Source organism: Rana temporaria, chromosome 3 (assembly GCF_905171775.1).
Source record: "Rana temporaria chromosome 3, aRanTem1.1, whole genome shotgun sequence".
Classification (NCBI taxonomy): domain Eukaryota; kingdom Metazoa; phylum Chordata; class Amphibia; order Anura; family Ranidae; genus Rana; species Rana temporaria.
Window position 1 is genome coordinate 29,472,281 of NC_053491.1, and position 20,601 is coordinate 29,492,881.

A 20,601-nucleotide genomic window follows, 5' to 3' on the forward strand; every position below is an offset into this window, starting at 1 on the left:
CACTTTTATTGTTTCACTTTTAGCATTATTAAATTCACTGCTCCCGAAAAAACGGTAGTTTTTAAAACTTTTTTTTGCATTGATACATGTCCCCTGGGACAGGACCCAGGTCCCCAAACACTTTTTAGGACAATAAATTGCATACTAGCCTTCAAAAATAGCACTTTAGATTTCAAATGTTCGAGTCACATAGACTTTAACAGGGTTCTAAAGTTCACACGAACATTTGGTGTGTTCGTAAGTTCTGGTGCGAACCGAACAGGGGGGTGTTCGGCTCATCCCTAGTTTAGATCAGTGATGTGCAATTAGCGGACCTCCAGCTGTTGCAAAACTACATGCCTCTGGATGTCATGCTTTTGGCTGTCAGAGTCTTGCTATGCCTCATGGGATTTGTAGTTCTGCAACAGCTGGAGGTCCGCTAATTGCATATCCCTGGTTTAGATTAAAGCATATTCATGTGTTAGAATAGCCCAGTCAAGGTCCAGACCTAAATCCAAATGGCAATCTATGACAAGACTTGAAAATTGCAGTTCACAGTCGCTCTCCATCTAATCTGACAGAGCTTGAGCTATTTTGAAAAGAAGAATGGGCAAAAAGTTTACTCTCTAGATGTACAAAGCTGGTGGAGACATCCCCAAAAGCAGCTGTAATTGCAGTAAAAGGCGGTTCTACAAAATATTGACTCAGTGGGGCTGAATACAAATGTACACCCCACACTTTTCATATATTTATTTGCTATAAAAATGACAACCATTTATCATTTTCCTTCCACTTCATAATTATGTGCCACTTTGTGATGGTCTATCCCATAAATTCCCAATAAAACACATTTACGTTTTTGGTTGTAACTGTGGAAAATTTCAAAGGGTATTAATACTTTTTCAAGGCACTGTATATATATATATACAGTATATATATATACAGTGGGTAAAAAAAGTTTTGAAACATCACCATTTTTCTAGATAAATATATTTTCAAGGTGCAATTGACATGAAATTATAAACTGTGCAGCGAAAAAGTCAAGGTCAACATATTGTAAAACTGTCCTACCTTCTGAAGCCCTGAAGAAGGGGGAGTGTGCAAGACCCCGAAAGGCATTGGCTTTTTTTTTATTCCTCCTCATCCAATAAACTATCTCTCCGGACTCTGTTACCACTGGTCTGCCATCTTTGCTGCATTCTGCATATTTGGATCTTCTAAAAGCCCTGCTCCTGTTTTCGAGGGTACTCTTCCTGCAAGGTAGCAGCCTCACTAAAGCAATTCAGCCGAATAATAAAGGAGATGGTCATTCATGATTCCAGACATTGGTGATAGAAGATCTAGTGCCTCTTATACATATATGTATTCAGTAATAAAATACCTGACAGGTTCCAATTATTTCCCACTCTCCCAAGAATAAAACCAAACATTTTGGCTGAAGTTACACTGTGACTTATTTACACATTGACAATGCAATAGCTGTTTTACTGTGCTTTAGGAAATAACCACCTAAAAGATTTAATGTTTGTACAATTCTTTCTTTTTATGGAACTAGAGTACAAATACATCTGGAAGAAACACAAAGCAAGTTTACATGATACAAGAGTTAAAGGAGAAGTGCTGATCATGGTTCCAGTGACGATGGCTAGGATTGTGAATTATACTGATATTTATTAACCACTTCAGCTCCGGACCATTTGGCTGCCCAAAGACCAGAGCACTTTTTGCGATTTGGCACTGCGTCACTTTAACTGACAATTGCACGGTCGTGCGACGTGGCTCCCAAACAAAGTTGACATATTTTTTTCCCACAAATAGAGCTTTCTTTTGGTGGTATTTGAACACCTCTGCGGTTTACATTTTTTGAGCTATAAACAAAAATAGAGCGACAATTTTTAAAAAAAAAAGCAATATTTTGTACTTTTTGCTATAATAAATATCCCCATTTTGTTTTTTAAAAAAGCATTTTTTTCTCAGTTTAGGCCGATACGTATTCTTCTACATATTTTTGGTAAAAAATTATCGCAATAAGCGTATATTGATTGGTTTGCGCAAAAGTTATAGCGTCTACAAAATAGGGAATAGTTTTATGGCATTGTTATGCTAGGGGCTGTATTCAAAGCAATGTATACAGTATATACGTTGCTTTGCCTGCCCGTGCCATTCTGCCAACATATATCTGCGTGAGGCAGTCGGTTAAGGTAGCAATTTCACAGCAAGTCCACATATAGTTTATATATAGTTTATATACTTATGGTGACCCTTCAAAAGATATATCCAAAGTTACAAAAGGAAATTGACAGAGAAAAACCCAACAGATCAGGATTGAAGAGGTAGTAAACTCCATTTTGTCATAAAGCTTACCTGTAGGCAAAATGAATATTTCCTGAACGTGAACTGTTTAGGATAGGAGTGCCTAGCCATGTGGCCCGGGATGTCCTCTGATGTGGCCTGCCACCATCTTCTCTGGGATGGCGGGTCGGCAAGCCCAGATCACAAGTTCCCAACCCGCCATCCCTGAGCATTAGTGTGAAGAAAGGAGCAGGCACTTAGGGATGCAGAGCCAATGCTTCATGTATAGCGCCGGCTCCTGTCACAGGCAGAGTGATACCAAACATACTCCGCCTGTGACATGAGCCAGCACAATACAGCAAGTACTGGCTCTGCTCTCTACTGCAGCCGCATACTTCTTCCAACGACGACTCAATTCCTCCACCAGTATGCAGGCACACTATGCACTCACTATGCACTCACCAGACTTAGTTGACCCCTATTACAGGGAGTCAAATCCGCATATGAGTACACGAGATCACAGCATGGCACTCCAAAGCAATGCTGACATCCATTCAATGTAGATAAAGATACCATATTCAGAGCTCCAGTGTTACCATATAGAGATGGAGAGGAGAGAACAATCTCATGGTGTGTAGTATACATTTCAAAAAGGGTTATATTGCACTTACATCTATCATAAGTCTGGTAAGTGCATAGTGTGCCTGCATGCTGGTGTAGAGGAACCCTTCCTATATTCACTAAGGACGTTTCTCACGTTTGAGATTTATTAACCATTTGCCCACTGGGCACTTATACCCCCTTCCTAACCAGACCAATATTCAGATTTCAGTGCTCTCACATTTTGAATGGCAATTACACAGGCATGCAATACTGTACCCATATGAATTTTTTTCTTCATACATTTTGGCCAAAATGTATACTGCTACATATCTTTGGTAAAAATAACCAAAATCAGTGTATGTTATTTGGTCTATGTAAAAGTTATAGTCTACAAGCTATGGTGTCTGTGACAGGAGTCACTTTGGGTGGTAAGTTTGTGGAACCCAGAATCCCTTGGAGAGGTTGTGAAACCCTTGTTTCAGCACCCAAGGCCCCTCTTACTGTATGTATATTAGGAGCACAAGGTGACCGAGAAAATGGTAGACGACTACTTAATGGGCACTGAGAATGTGGTTTGGATTACTTCAAATGGAACAGTAATATTTATCCACAATATCTCCCAGGAAATATATAAAGACTAATCTGTGTTTGTTTGATTCTGAACTATACATGTTAATTGAAAGAGCTGGCCACATTGGCCTCTGTTCAATGTAGGAACCGGACAATCTGTTACTGGGGTCTCCTGCTATTGTCTGAAGGTGTTCTGTGTTTATACTTATGTTAATGTGTATTGTACCTTCTGAGATCAGAAGCTAGTTTTGTCGGCTAGTTTTGTACGATCTGCTATGAAATCAGACTGGAGGAGGCGGGATACTGACGAAGCACTCAAGCGGAGTGTGCAAAGGACTTTGTTACATTACCAATCACTGAAAACTGATCACACCTGATTTACTGATGGCTAGATATGTGCATTCCTGTTCGTACGAATGTTATTTTCGTACGAAAATGTTCATTTTCGTACCCGCAGAATAATGTGTGCGTACGAAAAAATTAAAGCACCAAAATACGAAAACGACAGGATTACGAATGAGCCGCATAACTAACAACCGCAAATACGAACGAACGATCCGACGAAAATACGACAAAACGAAAACAGCAAAAGAACGAAAATGACATCTATAACAAAAGACTTGCATTCTGTATTTTGTTTGAATCCTTGTTCTGTTCATATTTTGATTTTCAGTCGTATGTTCATATGACATCTAACAAAAGATTTTCATTCTGTATTTTGTTTGAATCCTTTTTCTGTTCGTATGTTCATATGACATCTATAACAAAAGATTTGTATTCTGTATTCCTTTTTTCTGTTCGTAATTTGGTTTCAAAATACAGAATACAAATCTTTTGTTATAGATGTAATTTTAGTTTTTTTGAATGGGCAGTGAGTGTAGTTAGTTAGTGAAGCAGCTTCTCTTTTGTGCTGAGTACAGTAGTACAGTAAAGCCAAATAAACTTTTCTGTGGATTTTCGTCTGAAGGGAGATCAGTTGGCCAGACTTTTGAACCTGGAACCCAAAAATGGTTTTCTGATGGAGTTTAAAAACGAAGGAACGTTCGGTAAAACGATCGTTTTTATGTTTGTTGTTAAAAAAGTCTGACCAAGTGTATGGGGCTTAACAATAGTTAATATGGATGAGCCGCGTGTTGAAAGTGCCGCTAATCCCGCGATATATTCACGAAAGTACAAAACGACGAAAATTCACGAAAATTATTGTCTAACAAGTAACGAACATGAATTAAACAGAATAACGAACCATCCCGCATGTACGAAAATAAAACGGTAACCAAAATACGAAACGATCGGAATACGAAAAAATCGTGTCGTACGAAAAACGAACGGGAACGAACAGGAAAACGGGCGTCTTACGAAAAACTAACGGAAACGAACCTACGGAACGATACGAAACGGAACAAAAAAAAACGATTTCTGTGCACATGTCTACTGATGGCCGATCTCACTTCTTAAGACACTAACAAGCCAGATAAGTACAAATACCCCCCAAATTACCTATTTTTGGAAAGTAGTCATTATAAGGCATGTAGTAAGAGGCATGGTGAGTTTTTTGAAGTTGTAATTTTTTCCCACAATTCTTTTCAAAATTAAGATTTTTTTTCACATGGCATATGCATTCTCGTAACTACACCCCAAAATACATTCTGCTACTCCTGAGTATGGTGATACCACATGTGTGAAACTTTTACACAGCCTGGCCACATACAGGGGCCCAACATGCAGAGAGAACTGTCAGGATGAGCACTGATGTGCATGGATGTGACACGGATGAACACTGATGTGGCATGGATGTGCATGAATGAGACATGTATGTGGCACACATGGACATGTATGAACATGTATGAGCATGGATGGCCATGGATGAGCATGGATGGCCATGTATGAGGCACAGATGGGCATGTATGAGGCACGGATGTATAAGCATGGATGGGCATGTATGAGCACGGATGGGCATGTATGAGCACAGCTAGGCATGTATGAGCACAGCTGGGCATGGATGAGCACAGCTGGGCATGGATGAGCACAGCTGGGCATGTATGAGCACAGCTGGGCATGTATGAGCACAGCTGGGCATGGATGGGCATATATGAGCACAGATGGGCATGTATAAACATGGGTGGGCATGAATGGGCATGTATGAGCATGGGTGGGCATGTATGAGCACATATGGGCATGTATGAGCATGGAAGGGCAGGTATGAGCACGGATGGGCATGTATGAGGCACAGATCAGCGCTGTGGGCACTTCAGATCCAGCCCACAGTGCTGCTAAACTAGATCCCTCCTCTCTTCACACTCTGTACCGATCAGTGCGAGGAGAGGAGAGAGCTCAACCGGATATGTGCCAGTTTGTTGACAAATGATCGCTCCGTCATTGAACGGAGCGATCATGTGGTAAAGGCCCTTTACCCCGATCCACGATGCAATGGGTCCAGAGAACCCGGAGATCACGGACACTTCTGGGTGCGCGCCCCAGGGGGCTTACGCGAGTTCAGGAGGACGCCTATGGAGGCCTTCCCAGAACTAGCCGACCATGCTGTAGTCATCATTCAGCTATGGCCCGGTCGGCAAGTGGTTGATGGACTTCACCGTTTTTATTAAATAATATGTACAATGTATAGGTTAATTCACTATGGTGATGTGAATATGGTAATTTATGATATATGAGTGTGTCTGTTTTTTTTCTTTCTCACATTATAAAGTGCATATCTCTATTGTACTTTATTCGTTTTTGGTGATTGTTTTTTTTTATTAATATTCATTTGCGTGGGTTTGGAACCTATTGGTCTCTTTTTCTATTCTGAGGTCGTGGCTGTCTGTAGATTTTGAGATTTTAGTGTTAGGGTGGACTTCTACTTTAATGTAATTTGAATAACTATGTAGCACCCTCTTCTTAGGTAGGTGCTAGAATTGAGATTTTGTCAGTGCAGGTAAATTTAGGCAGGCCTAGCTGAAGCTAGTCCTGTTTGTTTTATCTGTGGGGCTGGGAGTGGCTTAGAGTAGGCTGGTGACTCCCAGCTAGCTTCAGCTTTTGGTTACCGCCCTTCTGTTTCAAGAGGCTTCTAGAAGGAAGGAGTGGAGTAAAGGTGGAGCTGGCTGGGGTGTTCTAAGGAGCCCTGACCAATCCCCAACCTGTATTGGCAGGGGGCAGGCCTCCTTAAATACCTGGTCAGCCCTGCTGGGGAGGAGTTTTTCGGGTGGAAGAACTGGAGATGGAGTATTAGGCTGTCAGGGCCTTTAAGGAAGTCCCCCAGTCTGGGGGGGGGGGTGACTTTGAGCCAGGGGCTCGGATCTGAACAGAAACCCCACACAACCCAAGGAGTGTTCTGAACAGGAGAGGACAGTTAGGAATACTGCCGGGCAAGTCTCCAGGAGGGATCCATCAGGTGTCAGGTGGGATACATCACTCACTACAACTATAACAGAGGCTGAAGCATCATCCACCATATTGCAGGCTGTGTAAAGTATCGTAATTACATATTAGGATTCTGACCTGCAGTTTACATACATTGTAAGACAAAAGCATCTGGAGCGTATTTGTGAAATCTATATTGCAGCCAAATCAGTGGGTGTACGCGGCTTTCAGTTTGTACAACTGAGACAATATTGTCTATCAATGTCGCAGATGGACTGGCAAGACAACAGCTCATCTCTGCATTAGTTAGAACACATTTCTTCATATGATAGAGACAGTGAATGGAACAACCGGCACCATCTTCTAACATCTAAAATAAGGAGAACTCCTGGCTTTATATACTCTGAATACGGACAGCTTCCGACGTTGACGCCAATGTCATTTGCTTCTGAACTTGTCCTTTTTCTTTATAATGCAATGCCCCAAGCAAACCGCAACCGGATCCTGTCTAGAAATAACAATGTTAATGATGTAAGAGGGAATTTAACAGCGGGAGAACTTTTCATTTTGTGAGAGCAACATAAGAGGGCGATAAAAACACAGATGGCTCTTAGTATCCTAGACTCAACTGGTAAGAAGTAATTGCAATAGAAATATTATTGGGTAGTAATTCGACAGTACAAAAAATATATTATAGAGATTTAATAGCCTTGTGTAATAAAATAAATAAGAAGTGTTAATGTAGCTTTTGATCTTTTTTTATCAGCCACCTGCATGTCATTTTTTTTTTTTTAATCAGTGCCTCAACATTCCCAGATATTTATGAACTTGCTTCACCTTTTGAAAATTGTAAAAACGTCACATGAGTATTCAAAGAGCTGCCCCAATTTCCAGAATTCCGCTCAAGCTTAGTATGCATACACACAGTCACACAAAAGTTCTCTGAACTTTCGAGCGTTAAGAATGTGGTGACGTACAACACTACGAAGAGGCGAGAAAAATAAGTTCAATGCTCCCGAGCATGCGTTGAATTGTTTTCTGTGCATGCATATTTTTTTTTTCCATTGGAAATTCCATACAGACGAACGGTTTTCCGATAGGATTTTTTTTTCAGTCGGAAAAATTAAGGGCCAGATTCTCGTAGAACTGCGGTGGCGTAACGTATCCCGTTTACGTTACACCGCCGCAAGTTTTCAGGGTAAGTGCCTGATTCACAAAGCACTTACCTGTAAACTTGCGGCGGTGTATCGTAAAGACGTCCGGCGCAAGCCCGCCTAATTCAAATGTGGCGTGTACCATTTAAATTAGGCGCGCTCCCGCGCCGAACGTTCTGCGCATGCTCCGTTCGCAATTTTCCCGACGTGCTTTGCGCGAAATTACGGCGCCCCGACGTGTTTGTGAATGGCGACGTGCGTCACGTACTTACGCCGTACTTACGCCGGAAATTTTTTTTTAAAATTTGATGCGGGAACGACGGCCATACTTTAACATGGGCTGTGTAAAGTTAAGGCATGAAAAAACATGACTAACTTTGCGACGGGAAAAAAAGACTTGTGACGACGTAACGACCGCGCGTACCTTCGTGGATCGCCGTAAAACCTCATTTGCATACCCGACGCTGGAAAACGACGCAAACTCCACCCAGCGGCGGCCGAAGTATTGCATCCTAAGATCCGACGGTGTAAGTCAATTACACTTGTCGGATCTTAGGGCTATCTATGCGTAACTGATTCTATGAATCAGTCGCATATAATACTCTCAGAGATACAAAGGTGTATCAGGAGATACGCTGTCGTATCTCTTCTGTGAATCTGGCCCTAAGAACCTGCTCTTAAACTTTTGCCGGCAGAAATTCCGACAGCAAAAGTCTGATGGAGCCTACACACGGTTAGGAATTTCTGATGAAACGCTCACATCAGAATTTTGCTGGTGGAAATTCTGCTTGTGTGTATAGGGCATTAGATGTGATGGCTGCATTAGTTTCCCTTTTCAGGCTTTCTTCTATTTTCATCTGGTGATCCAACCAGTTAGTAAAAGTACCAGCTCTCTTGCAGATGTAGCAGTGTCAGGGATGAAACAAAACATTTAATACTGACAGGGGTGCTTAGAATAATTACTGGCATTTATTATATTATTAATTATATTTATGTAAAACCTTTATCCCAAAAAAATAACTAAAAAAAATTTTTTATCTGTAACTGCTTCTAAAGTATTCGCTGGAATTTAGCTTCAGTTTGATAGTGTATCTAAATCTGATAGTACATCCAACACTACTGTAGCACCCTGGAGTTTAGTCAGGGAGCTCCTCACAAATTTACTTGCCACAAGTAGTTATCTTGGTTGATTGTTAGAGATCTATTGATTTCCCCCTAAGCTTGGCCTTGTTGCACTTTTCTCTTCTACCACTAGATGGCCGGGTTTCTTGGTGGTACTAGATACGAGAAGGGCAACCCAAGGTCGGATTATGGGTATGTGGGTGCCCCAGCCAATGGGCAGGGGTTTTCTTGAATCCCTTGGCCTGTTAGGAGAACCTATATATTCGGGTGAGGTCAGGTAATATGTGTTCTGTGCCACCTGGATGGCTGTCTGGGTGGATGTGTGTCATATGCCCCGGGCTGCTAGGCCAGAGATTGGGCCTATCCCGGGGGCATCTGGCTGCTAGGCTGTCTAAGGGCCTATCCAGAAGTGAGAGAGCAGCACAGGGTTGGGATTGCGGCTTGCAGTCCAACCAGAAGTACCGGTTGTGCCGGCCGGAGACCCTGCCAATGGTCAGAGTTAGAAGGGAAGCTGTAGCTACGAAGGGACCAATCGCCTTTACCAGGGACCACAGCAATGCTGCATCCTGGCCTAGGCCAAAAAGACCCAGGCCTAGGGCAGCACTTTGCAGGGGGTAGCACAGGAAGAGTCCCCACCGGCTTGCGCTTCACTGTTAGTGTAGCGCCAGTCTTATGGGGCAGACTGTGCTAAGAGGCAAATTAGTGTAGCGCCCCCATAAAGTGGTCGCACTGCATCCTGAATGCGGGCGGCCGGCCGGCATTTCGCAACTGTATGTGGGGGCAGTGCTTCTAATTTTGACTGTCCTATCATCCTGGACCACAAACCTTCCTCACTTTGCTATGTATGTTCTGGTGCACCATTGGCATGGTTATATCTTCTTAGTCCTCTCCATAAATGTATCAGAAATGTGTGCTTTCTCTTGTTAAGAACTATATGCAACACTTATTTTTTTCATTTTGGATAGAGTAAGGGAGGGTTATAGCCCCTGTCAGTTTATTTTTTACCATCCCTGTCCCATTGCAGACATTTCCCTTCACTTCCTGCCCCATAGCCAAACAAAATCTATGCAAACTAAGGGATTCCATTGCCCCCCCAGGCCCTCAGAACTAGGGCGGGTCTTAAGTCTTAAACAGAAATGGGCGTGGCCTTGACAGGAAGGGGTGGGTCATATTTAAATTAGGGGGTGCAGGAGTTTAGTCAGGCCTAGGGCAGCACAAAACCTAAATACACTACTGGACCACAGTGAGTAACTGAAGTAAGTATGGAAACCACATTCTCACTAAAGGGCAGGGTGGAGAATCAGAAAACTTCAGGCGGTGATAATATCAGGGACCCTTGCAGAGCAGCCTTGTGTGCCAAGCCAGGGACCTCATCGGCAGTGGCATCTTAAGAGCATTATAGGCCCCCGGGCAGTACAGTGCACTGGGGCCCTGTCTACACAATCGTGCACGAGAATTTACTGACAAAAATCATGAAATTTACTGGCAGAACCACATTTATTTTACTGGCACTGCAAAAAAAAAGTACCTAAAATTACAGTTTTACAAATTTCTTCATTGACATGAAGGTTAGGTTACTATAACCCAGCCTTCTCAGAGTTTCCTCTTACATCAGAGTCTGCAGGATTCTCCCCTTACAGTGAAAGGGAACTCTTATGTAAAGGGGAACGCTGCAGATCATGATGTAAGGGGGAACTCAGATGTGGAGGGGGACTCTGGTGACCAGAGACTACCTTATATCAGAGTTCACTGCTTTCTCTTTACACCAGAGTTCCCACTTACATCAGGGTCCTTGCACTGTAAGGGGGAATCCTGCAGACTCTGATGTAAAGGGGAAAACCAGGAACTCTGATGTGTGGGGCACTCTGGTGACCAGAGACCACCTTCCGTAGAGTAAATACACTAAGATAAGGGGGGGTCACTAATATTTTTGTATTCACTCCCCCCTTACATCAGCAACCACCTGCCCCTTAGACTGGCCTGGCGGCGCTATTACTGACCTCCTCTCAGGTGCAACATGCACGGCTCAGTCAGATGGCTCCAGCTTGGCTGCTCTGGTTTTATCCTACTGTCTCCTCATGTCTGACTTCTCCCGTGACCCCCATCCCGGAGGCGCTCCCACTCTTGACTCCTCTTCAGACTCTTCCTCAGACTGTAGACGCGATACAGTTCTACAGTTCTGACCCGCTGCTCTCCACCATTTTTTACTAGGGTTGCTGGTCAGCCGATGGGGGCCCCCCAGGCAAGTGGGGCCCCCGGGCAACTGCCCAGCATGCCCAATGGAAAAGACAGCCCTGCTCATCGGTCATCAGGGGTGAAGCTTGAGAAGTATCTGGAGTGCCAAGCTAGGGACCCAGCAGGGAAGCATGGGTGACACTTTAGGGAAATACCACAGGGAAGATTGGAGGAGCTCAAGGGATTCAAAGTCAGTGAATCAGTGGGTCTAGTGAGAAGGTTGGCATGTGCGTTTCAGAGCATCACACAGTTTTCTTTTATATATATTTTTTTTACTTAACTTCATTTGAAGTGCAGATAGTTGCACTTCATTCATGTCATCTCACAGCAGCTTGGTGTGTTGAGCTGCTGTGCAGTGACACTGACGTGTGATTCCATCCAGTGCACTACGATAACATGCAGCATGCTTCGGGGCAGATCCACAAAGGAAGTACGCCGGCGTATCTACTGATACGCCGGCGTACTTTAAAATTTCCCGCGTCGTATCTTTGTTTTGAATCCTCAAAACAAGATACGACGGCATCTGGGTTAGATCCGACAGGCGTACGCCTTCGGATCGTAGATGCAATTCTTCGGCGTCCGCTGGGTGGCGTTCCCGCCGTAATCCGCGTCGAGTATGCAAATTAGCTATTTCCAACGATCCACGAACCTACGAGCGGCCGCCGCATTCTTTTACGTCGTTTCCGTTCGGCTTTTTTCGGCGTATAGTTAAAGCTGCTATTTGGTGGCGTACGCAATGTTAAGTATGGCCGTCGTTCCCGCGTCGAATTTGAAAATATTTTATTTTGTTTGCGTAAGTCGTTCGTGAATGGGACTGGACGTAATTTACGTCCACGTCAAAAGCACGGCGGGAAATCTAGGGACGGCGCATACGCAGTTCGTTCGGCGCGGGGACGCGCTTCATTTAAATGAAACACGCCCCCTACTCACCGATTTGAATTACGCGCCGTTACGCCGCGAGAGATACGCTACGCCGCCGTAACTTACGCCGCAAATTCATTGTGGATTTGAAAGTAAGCCAAGTAAGTTACGGCGGCGTAGCGTATCTTAGATACGCTGCGCCGGTGCAGATCTTTGTGAATCTGCCCCTTCATGTTTATTTAAATTTTTTTGCACTTGTCAAATAGATATAATAAAACTCTTTCATTGGTATATTTAAAAGTCATTTGTATTAGAAACTTTTCGATGAGTACAATACAGGAAAGCACTTACCATCTTCACCCACAAGTATAAGCAAGCATATTGGTCAGGTAATCAGCAATATCAAAAAAATTAGCTAAAAGGAGCTGGCCTAATGAATAGATAAGAAAAAGAATAGTCAACATTCCTAGGTAACTGTCTGGTCAACAGTCCGTATAAGGCAATAATCTTCAAGATCTTAAGCTACAGTGAACGCATGCAGCTAAAAGGTAATGGCCTACTGTGCAAAAGCCTATAATTCTGTTTTCACAAAATGATCAAACAGGTATTGTAGACTAAGGCAAAAATAAGATATGGGGAGATTAAAAGAAAAAAAAGTGGACAGGGGAAAGATGTAGCAAAAGAAAGGAAAGGAGTACAGATTAGAGTAGAGGGGTACAGGCAGGGCAGGACTTAGGGTGGTGGGGGCCCCTGGGCTTGAGTGTTGAAGGGGCCCCCTGGAGCCGAGAACTGGGCGGGGGTCGAAGATGTTGAGCGAGGGGGGGATCATATTTGTTGAGCGGGGGGGTGCGCATTGAAGTTGTTGAGCGGGGGGGCGCATTAAAGTTGTTGAGCGGGGGGGGGGGTGCACGGAATGTGTCAGCTTTCTTCCCTTCAGCAGACATCCACACATCGCTCTGGTTCTTCCTGGGGGGGTTTTGCAGTTGTTGAGCGGGGGGGAGTGCCTCTCACCTGTGCCGACAGCCGGGGCCACAGACTGTCATTAGCCCGGCTGTCGGCTTTCTTCCCTTCAGCAGCAACAGTCCTCCACACACCGCTCCGGTTCCTCCTGCTTCCGTGCTGCCTCCTCTTGCAGGGCGGGAAATTAACCCTTTCGCGGGACTGCGGGAAGAAGCTGTCTGTGTGGGTAAGTCCCGCAGAATCCGTGCGTGTTGGGAGGTATGCGCAGGGCCGCCATTACTAGGGTTGCCATCTGTCCAGGAGTCACCCGGACAGTTCGGGTTTGGGATCTTGTGTCCGTGTTTCAGTCTGCCTGAAACCCGGACACATTATTTAGACTGGGCTGTGGCTCCCCAAGTAACTGAGGTAGTCACACAAAAATCTGTTGCCATCTGGGAGATGCGGGCCGCTGTCTGGGGGCAGGTTTGGCATCACTGAGGGGGAGCCACGATGTCAGCAAGAGCAGTTTGGCCACACCCACTGTTTGCCGCAGCGCACTGCATTACCACTCTCCTTGAGGCACCCAAAGGTGCCCCAGGTCTTTTATAATCCTATTGTGTATACTACGAAAAAAAATGTGCCCTGTGCCGCTAAAGTGTTCGGGTTTGGCTTGAAGAAAAGGTGGCAACTCTACACCTTTACACAGCTTAGGGCATGGGCCCCCTGGAGCAGAGAACCGGGGGGGGGGGTTCTGCCGCCTGAAATTGAGAAGCGGGGGGGCTTCCGCAAATTGAGAAGCGGGGGGGCCTTTACAAAAAAAAGAAGAAATAAAGAAAAAAAAAAATATATATATATATATATATATCTATATATATAAAACTCAATGTGTGTATGTATGTTCCAGCATCACGTCCAAACGGCTAAAGATATTAACATGAAACTTGGCACACATGTTACTTATATGTCAGCAACAAACATAGGATAGGTGGTTTAACCCTTACCCACCCCCATTTGCCATGGTCGGGGTTTTCCTTTAAAGTCCCATTCAACTCTATGGGAAATACATGTTACTTCATAACTTCCAAACGGCTGTAGATATTTCGATAACACTTGGTCACATGTTACTTATATGTCCACTTAAACTATAGGATAGTTAATTTATCCCTTAACTACCCCCATTTGTGAGGGTCGGGTTTTTGTTTAAAGTCCCATGCAAATCAATGGGAAATGTATGTTCCCACATAACTTCTGTACGCCTGGAGATATTTCAATAATACCTGCTACCGGGGCCGCCATCAGGGGGGTACAGGCATTACACCTGTAAGGGGCCCGGAGGTCCCCAGGGGCCCGGATGGCAGCCCCCTAAAAAAAAAAAAAAAAAAAAAAATTTTTTTTTTTTTTTTTTTTTTTTAGGGGTCCGGAGGTTCCCAGGGGCCCGGAGGCCCACAGGGCCCCAGATGACAACCCCCCATTTTTTTATTTATTTTTTATAAAAAAAAATATATATTTTTTAATATATTTCTATTTTATTTTTTATTAAAAGGGACAATTTTATTTTTTATTTTTTAGAGGTCCGGAGGTCCCCAGGGCCCCGGATAGCAACCCCCCTTTTTTTAATTTATTTTTTATAAAAAAATATATATATATTTTTAATATATTTTTATTTTATTTTTTATTAAAGGGCCAATTTTTTTTTTAGGGGTCCGGAGGTCCCCAGGGGCCTGGAGATTTCCAGGGCCCCGGATGACAACCCCCTTTTTTAAAAAAAACAATCTTTTATATATATATATATATATATATATATATATATATATATATATATATATATATATATATACATATACATATATATATATATATATATATATATATATATATATATTTATATTTTATAAATGTTTATTTTTTTTATATTTTTTCTTTATTTTTTTTTACTAAAGGGCCCAGAGGTTTCTTGTTTTTATTAAAGGGCCCCAGATTGCAACCCCACTTTTAAAAAAAAAAAATATATATATATATATATATTTTTTTTATTAAAGGGCCCCCCCGCTCAAATCGCGGCAGCCCCCCCCCCCCCGCTTCTCAATTTCAGGCAGCAGCACCCCCCCCCCCCGGTTCTCTGCTCCAGGAGGGCCCATGCTGTGTAAGGGGCCCCATAATTCCTGATGGCGGCCCTGCCTGCTACACATATTACTTATATGCCAAATAAAAATATATGACAGTTAAATTAACCCTTACCTACACCCTTATATAAAAGATGGGTATATTTATATTACTATGATTTTCCTCCCCAAAAGGTTAAGATAGGAACACCGGGCAACGCCGGGTATTCAGCTAGTATATATATATATATATATATATATATATATATATATATATATATATATATATATATATATAAAGGGACTTCTGGGCCCTTTAATAAAAAGAAAAAGGGAACCTCATGATTTGGAAGTGATGTTGGTACATAATAAAATGATGGTTTTGAATCCACTTCTTTAAATATTTTTATTTTATGACCCAGAACAAGCATGCAGTAAATGAAAATTAGAAAAAAAATCAGAATTTCTGATTTCTCTATTTCTTCCTGCTCAGTGGTTCAGAAATTATGAAAATCAATTCATTAGCATGCAAGTCAACAAAAGGAGAAGAAGAGGTCAGCAATAATAATCTACATATTTTTCTTGTGACAAGTTTTTTTTTTTTTTTGTTGTTAATTGGATAATGACAAATTATCTTTTTCATTATATTAATACTATTTATATAAGTGCCTAAATCCTGATAGATAAAATTATAGATTTTCTTGTGCATCAGTTCAAAATTTGGAGGCAATGTTGGCGCACTTAGTTACACAAATTATGTTTCTGGATCCACTTTTTTTTAAAATATTTATATTTTATGACCCAGAATGAGCATGCTGCAAATGAAAGTCAGATTAAAATCAGAATTTCTGATCTCTCTACTTGTTCTTGGTCAATGGTTTGGAAATTATATAAATCAATTTATTAGCATGGAAGCCAGGAAAAAAGATGGTGAGGTCAGCCATGGGGTAGCCTACATAATTTTTATTAAAAGTTATTTTTTTGGATACTGATAATTTATTTATTGTGTTATAATATATTATTATTAATCATATGTGTACCTAAAATTTTGTTGGATAAAATTATAGATTTTCTATATGTATTAGTTCATGATTGGTAGGCAATGTTGGTGCACCTACATAATATAAACATGTTTTTGGATCCACTTCTGTAAATATTGGTATTTTATGACCCTATCACGTAGATAGGGTCATAAAATGCAAAATACAGATGTAGACTCTCTATTTACAATTTGTTCTCCATTTCCCATATAATTGTGCCTTGTAGGCATATCAGGGCTTGTGTCATCAAAAGTCAGTATATGTTGTAGACCAGACCCCTGTATGCCGCACCCATAAAGCAAAGCTTTTTAAAGAGGGTAAGTGAGGAGAAAGTCAGACTGGAGGAAATAGATTTTGCAAAATGTTTTATTTCACGATAACTAAACAGTACTCTGGGTGGCAATTTGTATCACTCTCATAGGGTAGCAAAAGGAAGGATTGTTATGGTATGCATATCTATGATATTACCAAGATGGAAGAGACATTTAAGTTTCCATGGTAGTACCATGTGTTATGCAAGACTGTCGAATATGGTTAGGGTTTAAATAAAGAAGACTAGAGGAGACATGGAAAATACTAGATGGAAATTGCAGGTGCTCAGGATCTCTTTAGTAAATTACAATGCAGAAGAAGGTCTAAATCTTGAAAACCAGCACAGGATCCTCATAGCAGAGAATTACAATGGACATGAGTGAGTGAGTGAGTGAGTAAGTGAATAACTTGTATAGCGCTACAAATGCGAACTGAATCGCCTCAAGCAAGGCGCTTTGCTGTCAGAATGTTTATACTGAAATAATAAAATAGTATTGTATTTATGAAAATATGCAAATCTTGTTTTTGGGAATGGTATGGTAATAAGGATAATTCACATTTCTATTATTCAAGTTCTTATAACAAAAGACCACATTTCAATTCTTGAATAACTGGGTATGTTTCAGACTTGGTAACTTGTGAATATCCTTCCATGTTTTCACGGAAGGTGTAAACAAATGTTGTTTACCTTAAGGCCCCTTTCACACTGGGGCGGGAGGCGCGGTGGCGGTATAGCGCCGCTAAAAATAGCAGCGCTATACCGTCGGAATTGCCGTGGGATTTGGCCGCTAGCGGTGCGGTATTAACCCCCGCTAGCGGCCGATAAAGGGTTAATACTGCCCACAATACGCCTGTGCAGAGGCACATTGCGAGCGGTATTAACGTGGTTTCCCATTGTTTTAAATGGGAAGGAGCGGTGAAGGAGCGGTATACATACCGCTCCTCTCACCGCTCCAAAGATGCTGCTTGCAGGAGATTTATTTCTCTCCTGGCAGCGCATCGCCTCAGTGTGAAAGCCCTCCGGCTTTAACATTGAGGTTGCTGGGCAGGAGTTTTTCAGGTGGTATAGCAGCCTGAAAAACTCTTCAGTGTGAAAGGGGTCTTACTACGGTGTGATCTCTTCTCAAAACAAACAGACCTCCTTACACTCTTAGGCCCCATACTCACGACCAAACATGTCTGCTGAAACTGGTCCGCGGACCAGTTTCAGCGGACATGTTCGTTCGTGTGTAGGCAGTAACGGACAGGATTCCAGCAAACATTCGTCGGCCAGACCGTTTTCCAACGAACAACTGTTTCCTGGTCTTGCTTTAAAACAGTCTGCTGGAATCGTGTCCGTCAGACATGTTCGGTCGTCTGTACACAAAAGCAGCGTACAAAAACCCCGCGCATGCTCAGTCCAAATGAGGAGACGGGAGCGCTCGTTCAGGTAAAACTCGCGTTTGTTTGGGATATGGCACATTCGTCATTAGAAACCTTTTATTCTAGCAAGAGAACAATGTCTTAAAAAGGCGCACTAAACCACATTTTCTTGCCTCGTTTTATTAATTCTTCTCTTGCTAGAATAACCCCGTTCTCTTGCTGATGCAATTTCAATAGAGTTGTCCCATACTGAAATGTCACATTTCTTGCTTGTGATGTAATCTTTTAATAATGTTTTCTATGCCAGACGTGTGTTTTGGTTGGTGGTCCTCCATAATTTATATTAGTCATTTTTGTAAAGGAATGTGCATCTTTTTTTTTTTTTTGTTGTTTCTAGTTATGTCACCATTTAGTTTAATTTTTTTTAACATGTTATTTTTTTTTTATTTTTTATTTTTTTTTTTTGTGTTTCATTTGAGAATATTAAACCATGTTGGCACACCAAATGTCCCCCCCCCCCCAAGGAGTGTGTCCTTTGAAAATGACCCATTGTATATTTATTAAAGGTTTGCTGCCTAATAATCCCCACAGTATAACTAACAAACAATAGACATGTTTTCAAATGAAAGTAAAAAAGCCTTTATTTAGGCAAATGTCATCACAAAAAATAAACAGAACGGCAGCACTAGAATAGATAGCAAACTATATGCAAACTTGCATTTCCAACATGGTGAAGGATAAACTTCCAAGCCTCAGGAGCGAAACCCAAAAATATGAAGCAGCAGCACAGAAACAAAGGAACCCAAACTGTGGTAGTCCAAACAATATGTCCTTTATGTGGAAGGAAATGGAAGGCAGAGAATCAACGTTTCCTCCTCTTTCCAGCCTTCCCTCCAGGCAGCCTTCCAGCGGATCTAACACGGGCTCTTGCAGGTGGGGTCGATGTGGCAGCAGGAGGATGGTGTTCCGCAAGCCGGGCCGGGTCACATAGCCCAGTGTCTGGGGTCAGCAGGCCCTTCTGCATCCACCAAAGGACCTGGTTCATCAGGGCCTTTGCCAGTCTTCTCTGGTCCTCCTCCCCTTCATTCAAATCGTGGGCCAATGAGGCACTGAAGGCCTCTGTGGGGTTGAGGGGGGCCCTCATGATGGCGCTTGCCTCCTGTATCATGCGGAGGCTTGCCTCCTCCACAGGCCTCAACTGCCTCCTTCGGCCTGATGGCCTCACCTGGGGGGGAGAAGACTGGCTGGTGGTGGTTCTCCTGGCCGGGGGGACCTGCTGCAGGCCACTGGGCCCAGCCTCCTCCTGGCTGCCACTGACCCCGGCCTCCTCCTGGCTGCCACTGACCCCGGCCTCCTCCTGGCTGCCACTGACCCCGGCCTCCTCCTGGCTGACAGACACCTGAGGATCTGCCACCTCCTGGCTGATCTCTTCTTCCTGTGTGGGAAAAAAAAGGACATTTTTTACAATTTCGCTAAATAAAACCACACTCATTTTCATGCTTTTCGTTTAGTATTTTCTGTTCATTATTACTTGATACACTCTACTTCTGACCCCTGCAGTTGTCATCCCTGACACCTATTTGTCTGTACACCTTTTTTTTTGCTTTTTCCCAGCTTGGCTTTTCTTTTACAATATCAAATCATTAATCCACCAAGAATTATTTACGCCAGAAATATAGAGGAAACTACTATACCTCCTCATCGAAGGGTGGCAGATCTGCATCTCTGTCAGCCAGGCCCTCTTCCTCCGACTCTGCAGGGCTGTGGTCATCTGGGGAATGTCCGCTGGAAGGTAGCATGGAGGAAAGGTTGGAAGAAAGACTCGACATCGTTTTCCTGCCTTCCATTTCGTCCCGCAAAAAAGCAATCTGTTTGTAATACCACAGTTTGGGGTTCCTTGCTTGTGTTGCTGCTGCTCCAATTTTTTGCTTTTATTAGCTTTGTATGCTCTCCTGTATGTGCTTCTGAGGTTGGCAAGTTTATCCTTCACCATGTTGGCAGTGCATCCTGGCACCCATGTTTGCATATAGTTTGCTAGCTCTTCTAGTGCTGCCGCTCGTACATCTTTATTACAATATAAAGAGTGCTTGGAATTCCACAGGATGGGCGTGTCCTGATATTTTTGGAGTAAGGCCTCTATAGCTTCCTTTGTTTGTAGGAGGTCCATTTCACTTTTGAAAAATGATATTTCTTTTTGAGTCTAGATTCGCAAAACATAAACCAAAGAAAAATAAATATTCAAAAGGATCAGCGTTGACCTTGATATAATATGTGTCTTCAAATTTATTACCTATATCTAATTACAAACACAGTCTCTCTTGTTTAAACAATGATTGGCAGCTCGGCCGCATTGGTGTACCAAACATTGATTTGCTAGATGCAGAGCCATTGTTAACATTGCAGTAAATATTTTTAATATAGAAAAATAAACAATGCTTACAAATGACAGTATTCATCTAGGCACTCTTTCATGTGTAAATCTCATGCCCCTGACAATGGATGACATAAAAGACACTTCCTAATGACCTCTGTACAACCAACACTTGAACAATACTTTGCCTGATCTGAATACACCATTCAAAAACTTGTCAATGAGGTACAGCATTGTTCACATCTCGATTTTGTGAGTTGTCCAAAAGCATTTGGATACCAAAATAACATTGTGGTACCCCA